This window comes from Triticum urartu, chromosome 2A, assembly GCF_056163025.1.
Source record: "Triticum urartu cultivar PI428250 chromosome 2A, HENAU_Tu73, whole genome shotgun sequence".
Classification (NCBI taxonomy): Eukaryota; Viridiplantae; Streptophyta; class Magnoliopsida; order Poales; family Poaceae; genus Triticum; species Triticum urartu.
In genome coordinates, this window is record NC_141874.1 from 37101900 (window position 1) to 37115429 (window position 13530).

At 49.0% G+C, this 13530-nt stretch overlaps 1 pseudogene; it reads right to left on the reverse strand.

Annotated features, from left to right (window-relative positions):
- Positions 1-306: 306 nt before the first annotated feature.
- Positions 307-1362, reverse strand: LOC147983369 (GRAS family protein TF80-like; annotated as a pseudogene).
- Positions 1363-13530: the final 12168 nt, after the last annotated feature.

Genomic DNA, 13530 nt, shown 5'->3' on the forward strand with positions numbered 1-13530 from the left:
AGAGAGAGGTCAAATGTTTTGTGGTAATTGATTTGCTATCATACTAGCATCTTGTACTTTGAATGTGGCATAAGATGAAACAACAACTAGGAGTATGATAACAAGAACAACTCAAAATGTCTTGAATGTTTCAAAGATAACCAAAACGTCTTGAATGTTACAAAAATAACAAAACTGTCTTGAACATTTTCCAACTTCTCCTTCTGGCATAAAAAGTTCAGGAAAGCACATTCATCGAATGCATGAAATTATTGAAATGAATTGATAAATATGCATATATCACATGTCACAATATCTGGCTCCTCATCACACTGCACGCCAGGTCGAGAAAGAGAACATCGGGATGTCGCGCCAGTGGATGAAGAAGCACACATCCTTCTCACTAGAAACCCTGTACGCCCTGCTGCAGCCGGTCACCATCTGCCCCAACATTACTAATTACACCACTGCATTTGTGCTCATCGCCGCAGATGTGAGTCTGGCGGCCTTCATCCGCTCCGCCAACCTCACCATCCACTCGTGGGCGCTGCGCGCCATCACAGCCAACGATATCCCTGATCTTTTGCAGGAGCAGGCACCATTCCACGTCTGACCTCTCCATTATCGCTGACCCTCATACAGGTACGCTCTCCTCTAGGGCATCAAATAGGGCCCCATAGTAGTTGAGCGTGTTGTCAAAATGGCCCATGAACTTGCCATTGTGGTCGGCCTCCTGCTCCGTCACCACCATGAGCTTCTGCGATAGCTCCGCTAGGTCGTGAAGGAGCGCGTCGGCCCTCGTCATGGTAGCATGGGCCTATGTTTTCCTTTCCTGTCGTGAGGACGAGCAGCCACTTCTACAAATTCGTCGGCGAGCAGATGGTGGAGCTGCAGGGTGGAGACGATGACCAGTGCTTCGCCGCTCTTGACACCGAGGGGCTCGATGCTAAGTAGCTGATTGATGTGGAGTTTCATCGGGTGGAACTGGCAGCCGATGCGCAGGCTCTCGGCTTCCCGGGCGAGGAGCGCACCGGTGATGGATAGGAACTCGTCCTGCTCATTGACAATGATCAAACGGAGGATTTGGTCATGTGTTCCCGCTCCCGGACACTTGGCAAAGAAGCAGAGGAGCAGAAGCCACTGGTCGGCGTCAGTGCCGCTGAGATCGACAGCGTAGTTCGCCATGGTCCCGGCGAGGCAGAGGAACGGGCACATCTCGGTGAAGTGGCGGGGCACTGCGGTGGCCGCAGGTGCGGGGGTAGTCTTGTGCAGCTGGAGGACGCGGCACACGCCCTAGCATGGGTGGACCACGCGCAGCGCTAGAGCATTGGCGAACAAAGACGCGAGGCAGTGCAGGGGCCCGTCGACATCATCCCTGCCCATGGGTCGGACAGGTTAGCCATAAAAAAGGAACATGTACATCTAATTGAAGTGTAAATGACATGTTCAAAAAAAGTGTAAATAACATTGGTGTTACTAATGTTTCTTAATAAGAATAGAGGGAGTAACACTTTCTGCATATTATTATACAAAGATATAAGTGTCTCTACTACTTATCCATAGGAAGGGGTAGCTATATTTATTTCACCAAGTTCTTCACTGGGGTAACGTCGACTAAGATATGGAAGAAAATGAGTTGAATGACATCGGATGTCAGAAAAATCTTACTGACCTGTTGGGGATATAACTATTTACGTAAGCCGCCCAGGAGGGGCCGGGTTACGCAAAGAGAAGCCCATCTGAAGCCCAAGACCAAGACGTGAAGATGGTGGTTCAGTAAAGGGTCTAAAGGCCCACAGACGATTTATGGCCCATGGTGATAAACCGCCATGAGGGCGCGACTTGTATTGTAAGGTAGAAATAACTAGTCACCGAGCCGGACACTGTTTATGAGCCGGCCGGGAATCTGTAAGACGTAGGGCGTCGACCCGTGTATATAAGGGGACGACCCGCTGGCAGCTTAGGGTAAGAAACAACAGATCGAGAACCGGGCATAGCGTATCTCGCTCCCTAGTCATCGAAACCTCAAGCAATTCCAACCCAACTAGACGTAGGCCTTCCTTGACCGCAAGGGGCTAAACTAGTATAAACCTCACGTGTCCTTTGTCCCGATTAACCCCTTTAAGGTTCCTAGTTGCGATGGCTCCACGATCAAGTCCTTGCAAGAGGACATCTGCCGTGACAATTCCACGACAGCTGGCGCCCACCGTGGGGCCAGCGCACGGTGGATTTGAGTTCTTGAAGGGCAGCTTCGAAGTGCTCAAAGGATACGTAGTTGGCCGGATGGCCAAGAGTCGTCGCGGCAAGATCTACATCGACGACGAAGGCTGGGGCCCCGACGCCGGCTCAATTGAGTACGGATACCGGGTCCCCTTTGGCGGAATTCATGTCTTCATCGGCCGGATTGGTGAGCCGGGCCCTGAGCTGGACAGCTGCACCGACCTCGTCGAGACGGCTCAGCGTGCAAAACCCGCCCGAGATCAACCCGTCGTGAAGCGTGCCTTTGTGGGTTGCATCCACGGAGGTGAACTTCTTGAAGGATCTGAAGGTGATGGTGAGCCGGCCGTCCTCTCTGACGGTGATTCGTCCGCCGGCTCAACAGATTCGCTGTATCAAGTTCAAGATGGTGTGCTTGGGGGCTGTTCCGATGGCAACACTATTCCGGACCCTTCAGAATCGCCAAACTGGGCAGGAGTCCTCATGGCTGGTACTCAACCTGGCCAAAACTCCACGGCCTCCGCGGCGATAACGTCCGGGTTAGGAGCAGCCGGGGCAGGAGGCCCTGTGCGCTCACCGGCTCAGGTGCTGATGGATCTCATGGATAAGCTTATGGCTTTGTTAACTATTACAGTCATCCCTGCGAACCAATCTGAGCATGAGGCAGAGGTGGCACAGGTCCGCGACGAGATCGCCCGGGTCAAGGAAACCTTAGCAGCTGAAGACGCTAGATTAGCAACAAAGCGGGCGACTTTGGACGTACGGGCGCAGCAACTTCAGGCAGAGGCCTTGCAGCTCACGTTGAGCTTAAACGCATCTAATGAGGTAATGAGGAGGAGACATCAGAAAACTTAGCCGCGTCTACCTCAGAATTATCATCCTCGGAATCTCTTTGCTACACGCGGGGCCGGCCCACGCAACCCACCAGGTGCGAATCAGCTTATTACATCCGGAGTGGGAGGTCCAGTCCAGCCTCAGGGGATGGCACCTCCTCACGGCAATATGGCACCGCCCAATTACGTACCAATACCACAGGGTCACTTCTCCAACCCCATGGAGAACTTAATCGCAGCATCAGCATGTTTGGCGGCTCTCCCAGTAGATGGGGATGATCCGACAGCGGTGGAAACCCGGAAGATCAGGGAACTTGTCCAAACAGCCCTGGCTCAGCAAGAAACCTACTCCTACAGCCGGGATAGGATTCACTCGACTCCTCCGCCCTGGTTAGCTCCGCCTCGTCAAAACCGGAGCCCGAGTTACAGTAGACACATGGAGTCAGAGGCCTTGTCAAGTAACACTCAGCGCCGGAACCAGCCCGACGGGTATAACCCGGTTTAGGATCGGATACGTCAGGAGGACGAGCGGGCGGCTCAGCTAGCGGCTCAGCTAGCAGCCCAACAGAACTCACCAGTTTACCCGACGACTTCCGTCGAGGCGGGAGTTGCTACTAGAACCGGAGGAGTTCCTTGTCTGGTACCGGCTCTACGTAATGTACGTCTGCCCAAGGATTTCAAGGGACCTTGGAAGGTGCCGAATTATATGGCCGATATACAGCCTGGGGCGTGGATTCAAAGTTACGAGATGGCTATGGAGCTGCTGGAGGTTAGTGATGAAGCGATGGCTAAATATTTCAAATGTTGGACGGAACGGCCTGTTCTTGGTTGAAGGGTTTGCCACCCAACTCCATTAGTTCATGGGCGGAGTTAAAGGCCCGTTTCATCCAGAACTTCAAGGATACTTGCAAGCAGTCTATGTCAAATGTGGATCTGACAAATTGTAAGCAGGAAGAAGGTGAATCTACGACTCATTGGGTGCGCCGGGTCAAGGATATAATACATTCGTCTGACAAGATGGATGCCGGCTCAACAGTTCTCATGCTGGAGAAGAATTGCCGCTTTGAGCCTCTGAGACAGAAGCTGGGGCGCCTTAAGCGTGATTGCAATGATATGGGGATGCCGATGGCAGCTTTAGTCAAGTATGCCGATTCTGATAGTACCAAGGATTCCGCGTCTGATGACGAAAAGACAGGGAAGGGAAAGAAGAACGGTAATGGAAAGGGTCAGCAGCATAACCCGACGAGTCAAGAAGGCAATAAGCATAAGGTGGATGGTAACCCGGAACTTGTGGCCAATGCACAGGGTAACAATCAGAAGCACAAAGGGAAGCCACCCCGGTTTGGTGGGTCAGGTCCGTCTCTTGAGCAACTACTCAATGAGCCCTGCCCGAAACATGGCACCAGGGAACGACCAACGACTCATTTATGGAAGGATTGCACAATCATGAAAGCTTTCAAGAATTCTAATACGTTTGATGTCAATCAAGGCCCAGGCGGCGGCTCAGGAGCTGGCGGCTTTCATGGCCCGGGCGGTGGTTCAGGATCCGGTTTTCAGGGAAACCAGGGTGGTTATAATCAACAGTAGTCTGGTCAAGGAGGTCAGCAGCAGCAGCAGTCGGGTTATCAGAGCCATCCAAAACAGTTAAACAGTGGGCAGTATCACGTGTTCACCACAAGTTTGTGTAAACGTGATCAGAAAGTTCATAAGAGGGCTGTGAATTCTATTGAACCGGCAGTCCCTCATTACTTGAGATGGTCGGAACAGCCTATTGTCTGGAGCAGGGAGGATCATCCTCCCCGGGTTGATAATCCGGGTCAACTGGCCCTAGTGGTGGCACCGCAGGTTGGTGGTTATAAATTTACTAAGGTGCTCATGGATGGAGGTAGCAGCATCAACATCCTCTATTACGAGACCTTTCGGCGCATGGGCTTAACTGACAAGAATTTAAAGACTTCCAACACCGTCTTCCATGGAGTGGTGCCCGGTAAGTCGGTGTATCCTATGGGTAAGATTGAGCTAGAGGTGGCCTTCGGAGACGAGCATGATTCTAGGGCAGAAAAGTTAACTTTTGAAGTGGTCAAAATCAAGAGTCCATATCACGCTTTGTTCGGGCGGCCGGCTTATGCCAAGTTCATGGCACGGCCGTGTTATGTTTATCTACAACTCAAGATGTCGGGTTACAAGGGTACCATCACTGTGCATGGAAGCCGAAAGGTGGCCCTGGAGTGTGAAGAAGGCGATGCGGCTTACGCCGAGTCTGTCTGTGCAGCAGAGGAGCTCAAATTTTATCAAGATAACGTTGAACCGGCAGATATGACTTCTCTCAAGAAGCCGACTACGAAACATGACCCGGCCATGAAGTTTAAATCGGCCGCAGAGACTAAGCTTGTTGATTTTACTCCGGGCGATTCATCTAAGCAATTCAGCATCAGTGCCAACTTGGATCCTAAATAGGAAAGCGCGCTCATCGAGTTCATCCGTGAGAACCGGGACATCTTTGCATGGAAACCTTCTGACATGCCGGGTGTACCGAGAGGACTCGCTGAGCACACTCTTAATATTGATCCGAAGTATAAGCTGGTCAGGCAGTTTCTGCGGCGATTCATTGAAGAGCGACGAAAAGCTATAGGAGAAGAGGTCGCCCGGCTCTTGGCGGCTGGGTTTATTGTCGAAGTTTTTCACCCGGAGTGGTTGGCTAACCCGGTGCTCGTACTCAAGAAAAACGGCACCTGGCGGATGTGTGTGGATTACACGGACTTAAATAAGGCTTGTCCGGCTGATCCTTTTGCTCTCCCCCGTATTGATCAAATCATTGATGCTACGGCAGGTTGTGCGCGTTTGAGCTTTTTGGATGCTTATTCTGGTTATCATCAGATCAAGATGGCAGTTAAGGACCAGGAGAAGACGGCTTTCATCACCCCATTTGGAGCCTTCTGCTATGTGTCTATGCCTTTTGGGCTCAAGAGTGCCCAGGCAACTTATCAACGGTGTGTACAGAATTGTCTCCACAATCAGATTGGGCGCAATGTTCATGCTTATGTGGATGGCATAGTAGTGAAATCCAGAGAGGCGGAAACCTTGATATCTGATCTCAGAGAGACCTTTGACAATCTCTGGGTTTACAAAATGATGCTTAACCCGGAGAAGTGTGTATTTGGTGTGCCTGCAGGCAAGCTTCTGGGATTCTTGGTCTCAAACAGGGACATCGAGGCTAATCCGGAGAAGATTAAGGCAATCACTTCTTTGGCTAAACCGGCATGTATTAATGATGTTCAGCGATTGGCAGGACGTGTTGCCGCTTTAAGCCGGTTCATAAGCCGGTTAGGTGAGAAGGCCCTACCGATGTACCAATTGATGAAGAAGGCAGACACCTTTGTCTGGAGTGATGCTGCTAATGCTGCTTTTGAGGATTTGAAGAGGCAGTTATCTGAGCCGCTAGTTCTTGCGGCTCCCATTGACAAAGAGCCTTTGCTGTTATATGTGGCTGCTAATTCATGAGCCGTGAGTGTGGCAATTGTGGTAGAGCGCAAGGAGGCTGGTAAGGAACATCCGGTTCAACGACCGGTTTATTATGTCAGTGAGGTACTCATCGAGTCAAAACAAAGATATCCTCATTGGCAGAAACTTGTTTACGGGGTGTTCATGGCAATCCGGAAGCTGAAGCAATACTTCCAAGGTCACCCTATCACTGTGGTAAGTTCTGCCCCCTTGGGAGACATTATTCAGAACAGAGAGGCCACAGGACGAGTCGCTAAATGGGCCATCGAGCTCGGGCCTCATGGTCTGAAGTACGTACCGTGCACTGCCATTAAGTCTCAAGCTTTGGTGGATTTCATCAACGATTGGACAGAGCTACAGGCACCTGAGGAGAAGCCCGATAACACTTATTGGATTATTCACTTTGATGGGTCCAGAAACTTGGAAGGCTCGGGGGCTGGAGTTGTATTAACTTCCCCATGAGGTGATAGATTTTGTTATGTGCTCCGGCTTATGTTTCCTTGTACCAACAATGCAGCTTAGTACGAGGCCCTGCTCCATGGTCTCCGGATGGCCAAAGAGATGAACTTGAGCCGGGTAAGATGCTTAGGAGACTCAGACCTTGTGGCTCAACAGGTGTCAGGCAAGTGGGACTCTAAAGATCCCCTCATGGCGGCTCACCGTCGTGAAGTCGATGCTGTGGCTGGACATTTCAAGGGTTACGTAGTGGAACACATTGATCGAAGGAAGAATGAGGCGGCTGATGCCTTAAGCCGGCTGGGGTCTCAGCGTAAGCCGGTGCCGCCTAACACCTTTCTTGATGTTTTGCATAATCCTTTTGTTAAGTTACCTACAGAGGAAGATCTGGCAATACCAGACCCGGAGGCACAGCTGGTGGCGGCTCTCCACGTTATCCCAGATTGGACAGTGCCTTATTTGGCTTACATGACCCGGGGAGAGTTGCCTGAAAATGAGACCTTGGCAAGACAAATTGTCCGGCGGTCCAAGTCCATGACAATTGTCAATGGCGAGTTACATCATTACAGTGTCACTGGAGCGATTCAACGTTGAGTGTCACCTACAGAGGGTCAGGAGTCCCTTCGTGAGATTCATGAAGGCGATTGTGGTCATCACGCCGGCTCAAAGTCTCTTGCGGCCAAAGCTTTCCGTCATGGGTTTTATTGGCTGACGGCTCATGCTGATGCGGAAGACCTGGTCAGTAAATGTGACGGATGTCAGAAATTCTCACGACGAGCCCATGTGCCGGCTCAAGAATTGAGGATGATTCCAATTACCTGGCCATTTGCAGTCTGGGGGCTGGATATGGTCGGGCCTTTCAAAAGGTCTAAGGATAAAAAGACTCACCTCTTGGTGGCGGTTGACAAGTTCACAAAGTGGGTGGAGGCGGAGCCAGTTAGTAAGTGTGATGCAGCCACGGCGGTCCAGTTTATGAAAAAGGTGATTTTTCGCTTCGGTTTTCCACACAGCATCATAACTGATAATGGAACTAACCTTTCCAAAGGAGCTATGGAAGAGTTCTGTCAACGCGAGCATATCCGGCTTGACGTTTCAGCTGTGGCTCACCCTCAATCAAATGGTCAAGCAGAACGAGCTAATCAAGAAATCTTGAAGGGTATCAAGCCTCGGCTCTTGGTCCCCTTGTAGCGGATGCCGGGTTGTTGGGTGGAGGAGTTACCTTCTGTACTCTGGAGCATCAATACTACACCTAACAGATCTACGGGTTACACACCTTTCTTTATGGTGTATGGAGCAGAAGCGGTCCTGCCAAGTGACATCCGTCACGATTCAACCCGTGTGGCGGCTTATGTTGAGGAAGACAATGAAAAAGCTCGGCAAGATGCACTTGAACTGTTGGATGAAGAGCGAGACTTGGCAATAGCCCGCTCGGCGATTTACCAGCAAGACCTGCGCCGCTACCACAGCCGCCGGGTTAAGTCCAGAACCTTTCAAGAAGGCGACTTAGTGCTCCAACTCATCCAGGATCAATCTGACATGCACAAGCTATCCCCCCCTTGGGAAGGACCCTTTGTGGTCAGCAAGAATCTGAATAACGGATCATACTACCTTATCGACGTTCGGGAACACAAAGACTCGCGTAAGTCAAAGGAGGAGACCCGTCGGCCGTGGAATATCGCTCATCTTCGGCCTTATTATACTTGAGCCGTTGGCTCTAATGTGTATATACTTATATTATGTATATTACATAAAGCAATAAAGCAGGACCTCTGTCCTTTATTCCACTCCCAAAAAAGGTTTATGTGTTTTCTTTGTCAGGTGGTGGAGATAACCAAAGAGAAGCGGATCATATCTGAATCCGGCTTTCCTTTGGTCCGGTTTATGATCATATCTGAATCTAGCCGTGATCACTTGGCGGCTTCCTATTCAAACATAGGTCGTATTCGAACCAAAGAGAACATAGCTGTCGATACCCACTTGATCAGCATACTGCCAAACCCACTTGGGGGCTTCTTGATCATATTTGAATCATAGCTTAACCCCTTTTGGGTCTGACGTGGATCGTATTCGAATCAGCGTCATTAAACAACTCTTATGGTCACTTGGGGGCTTCCTGTTCAAACATAGGTCGTATTCGAACCAAAGAGAACATAGCTGTCGATACCCACTTGATCGGCATCGCCACAGCCACTGGGGGCTAACAGATTGTATCCGAATCTTATCTCAACCCCTTTGGAACGGTTCACTGATCGTATTCGAATCAGAAACCCTTGAATTTTGTTCATCATATTTTACAAGTTTCAATATTGGATATCTTGTGACCCTCTTGAAAATACAATGGAATACATTACAATCCTCCAGGATTAATATTGGTTACATCAGGTTGTTAAGTACCAGGTGAACTTGTATGTGCTAATTTTCAGGAGTTAAACTTACCCTCTGGGGTTGGTTTATATAAGCCGGAAAGCAGCCGTAAGCATCACAAGGCAATGCAAGGTATTTCTGAAAAGGACATAACAGATTCATATAAACTACAAAGTGCATAATGACGGCGGCTTATGCAAGTATTAAGGGCCATAAGCGTGCGCAAAGGCATAGCAAAACTCAAGGTATTTTTTACTCTATTACAAGACTCCCCGAGTCTGAATGATGCGGCATTGTTTTTCTACAATGACATAAGCAGGTGGCGCCTGACAATCTACTCTTGGGGTTGATTTGAAGCCTCCGGGTTATCCTTCTCCATCTCTCCGCCAGCTGCTTTGTCCTGGAAGGATGATGAGGCCCAGTCAATGCCACTCAAGGCCTCAAACTCAGCTTCATCATCTATTAAACTGGTTGGGTCGACTTTAGGAGCAAATGTGTGCTTACGGGTTGGAGGGATCAAGCTGACATCGTCATAATGCGGCGTGGGGATTCTCGATTCTCCTTGTCATAACCCGGCTGTCACTTGGTGAGGTCAGTATCGTTCCCAATAAGAGTAGCCACCGGACGTATATCCTTCACACAGGTGGTGAAATCCTTATCATTAAACACGGTGCCATCCTCCTTTAAACTTGGATACCCAAGAGCAATATCAGCGGGGTCTAGTTCTGGAAGCCACGCCTTGGCCCGGCTCAATGCGGCTATAGCGCCGGCTCTTGCAGATGCTCGTCTTAACTCTTGGATTCGCTGAGGTAGCACAGCAAGCCGCTTTAGCACAGCTTGCAGGAGATAGGGAACATCATTTGATAAAGCCACAACGGCCAGAGCACGTTGTGACCCAGTGTAGAGCTGTTCCACCAGAGTATAAACCGCCTTCAGCTTGATCACCATGTTCTGCTTGAGATTTGTGCTCCTGGGGCCTGCGTTATTAAGCATAAGGTGAGTCAGAAGAGACAACTGAAATGGTCATTCAAGGAGTTTTACAGTGTTTAAGGTTTGAGTAAGTCACTCACCAAAGATTGCTGAGACCATTCGAGATATCTGGCGCTTTAAGTCGGACAGTTTGGCCGTTGCTTCTGCAAGCGATGCCTCTGCTGTCTCGGCCCGAGTCACCAGTGCGGCCTTTTCATCAGCCCAAGTTTTCTTTTCTGATTCAAAATTTTGCTTCAGCTTCTCTTGTTCAGAGACGCTGAATTCAAATTTGGAGATAGCCTTTTGAGTTTCACTCTCCTGTGCTGCCACGCGGTTCTTCAGGTCAACAATCTCCGATTTAAATTGACTTATCCTGGCATGCATTGCACCGGATAGTAGTCAAGGTTACGGCAAATAATATTAAGTCCCAAGCACTTTGCGAGCAAAGGTACTTGACACTTGGGGGCTAATGTATCCTGAAGAATTTTCAATTACTACTCCGGCTCATGGAAATTAAGTCCCAAACACTTTGCAAGCAAAAATGTTTGGTACTTGGGGGCTAATGTGTATCGCAAGTGCTACCGGGTTAAATGTCTTTTTCCTAAGCCAGATAAGCAGTGCTAGGCAATTTTCTAAAGTCTACAGCATATTTACTTATAAGCAATAGACTTGGGGGCTGGTATAGTAAGTATGGTTAAAAAAAGCTAGCATAAGTCATACCTCAGATTTTTGCTGTATCTGCTTCACCATGTCAATTTCCAGGTCACGGCTGCTATGTAGTTGATTGATATAGCTGGAGACGATCTCTCCAATACTCAAATGAGTATAGTCGGTGACATCCAGCTTGGCCTTTCGGCGTTCTACCAATTCCTCTTTAGAACACTTGGCAAGTACAGATGGCTGTGCCGGCTCAACAAACTGAGTTTTGAGAATCTCAACTTCCGGATTATTTGCCTTGGCGGGGCTAGGAGCCTCCGGGTTATCAGAATCTTTGAGGGTTTGCTCAGTAGGCGGGGCAGAGGAAGATATAGGAACATCATGAGATGGTTGAGGCGGCGGCTCGTGAGCAGAGGCGTCAGGAGCAGCTGTGCCCAGCTCTGGTTCAGTCACAACCGGCTCTTGGGGCGGCTTATTCTTTTTTGACCTTCTGCTAGGATTTACTTGCACACTGTGGAAAAGGTAGACAGGTTAAATATAAAAAAATATGAGTCAAATAAGGCATAAGGTACAACAAGTTTATATTACCCGGGAGCAGTTTTAAAGGCTGGCATGTTGGACTGCATAGACTCGCCGAAGGAAGGTGAAATATCCTGATAGTCGGAGTCAGAAGAATTGGGAGGTTAACGAATGAAACCCGCCAAAGGAAAAAGAAGGTGTAAATCGGAGATAACCTCAGCCTGGCGTTTCCTGGTCACATCAAGTAAGCCGGAGGAGAGTTCCGCGTCTTTGCTGGTCCGGGTCTGCCTCTGGCTCTCATAAATCTGTCGCTTCAAAAGAAAGTCAGGATCTTGGTAAGCCAAAGGATGTGAATATCTTACTTTTCGGGTTACTCTTCAAATTTTCTAACGCGGCTGAAGCTCGGAGTCGGAGGAGATTATAATTACCTCTTCCTCGACGGGTTGGCTGTTGCCCGTGTCTTCCCGAAAGAAGGTTAGTATCAGTAAGGTGGCGATAAAGGAGAAAGGGAAATTCAAAGGTTACCTCTTCCTCATTATCATCAGTATCATCAAGCTGAAATAGCTCAGAGGCGCTTGGCTTCCTTTTCCTTGAGGTGGTGGGCTTGGTGGTTTTCTTTTCGGCTCTTTTGGCCGCCCTGGCTTTCTTGGCCGCCTCATGATCATATTGGGTTTTCCAGAAGTTATCATTTGCCTGTAAAAGGTTATAATGGGTTATGCGTAAGAATACAGCCTAACATGATAAAAAAATGACCCGACGGCTGGAAACTTACTGCAGGGGCGGGGTTCTTCTGGCAAAAAGGTAGTAAGCCGAAGGCGTTACTATTCACTGTGCCCTCCTTCAACAAGGACTGAGTTGTAGCTTCCACTACGTCATCTGGTAAGTCATCAGGGCTATGACGCTGAGGGTCATCTTTCTCGCCTGAATAATTACACATTAAGCCGGGGCGGCGGCTTAATGGAATTATTCTCCAAGCAACCCAGACTCGGACCAGGTCAATGCCATCTAAGCCGTTCCCTAAAAGAGCTTTAATCTTCTTGATTTTGGGGGTGAGTGGCAGACGTTCAGTAGCTTTCAACTTATCCAGCAGCGGGTGAGTAGGTTCAAGGTGCAATGCACAGAAGCCGGGCAGCGGGTTTTCACCAGCCGGAGATGTGTCCTGGCGGTAGAACCACGTTTGGTTCCAATCCTTTGGATGACTCGGCAGTTCAGCATAAGGGAAAAGGTAGTCTCTCCGTCGCTGAATCGAGATGCCACCAAGTTCTAGACTGGGTCCGTTGGCGCGTTCATTCTGCCAGTTGAAATAGAACAACTCCCTAAACAAAAGTAGGCTGGGTTCTTCTCCAAGGTAGACCTCACAGAAAACTTGAAAGTTGCAGATATTTGACACGGAATTGGGCCCAATGTCTTGAGGTCTTAAGTCAAAGAAGTGCAAAACATCTCTAAAGAATTTTGAACCGGGAGGAGCAAATCCCCGGCTCATGTGATCGGTGAAAATGATCACCTCCCCTTCCTTGGGTTGAGGTTTCTCTTCAGACGGGTCAGGAGCGCAATAAGACATGACATCCTTCTTGGGCAGATGGCCAGACTTTACAAAATCAGACAGTTTGCTCTCTGTAACAATGGATGGGACCCAGTTGCAGGTAATCGGAGGTTTAACAGCTTTGGGTGCCATTGGGTAAATTGAAGCCTACAACAAGATAAAGGAAATTTTTCGGTTTATTATAACCCGGAGAATAAGCATTATTTGGTTATCTAAGATGGTGGCTTAAGAAGGGGCCTAATGACATACAGGTAACTATGTGATAATGTTTAACAGCTGCAGGTACTAAAGATGATTAAGGTTTTCTTAAGTCGCCATAAGCAAGCGGTGCTGACAACCGGTATTATCTTAAACCGGTCACATGAATTATTATGGCTGAAGCAGAGTCAACAGATGCGGTTTTTTGGCTAAGTGTGGAACAAACAGGTTTCACAAGTTGCAATCATTATTTTGGATCAAACGAGGTTCTGAGAAAGAAAATATTTCTAGACC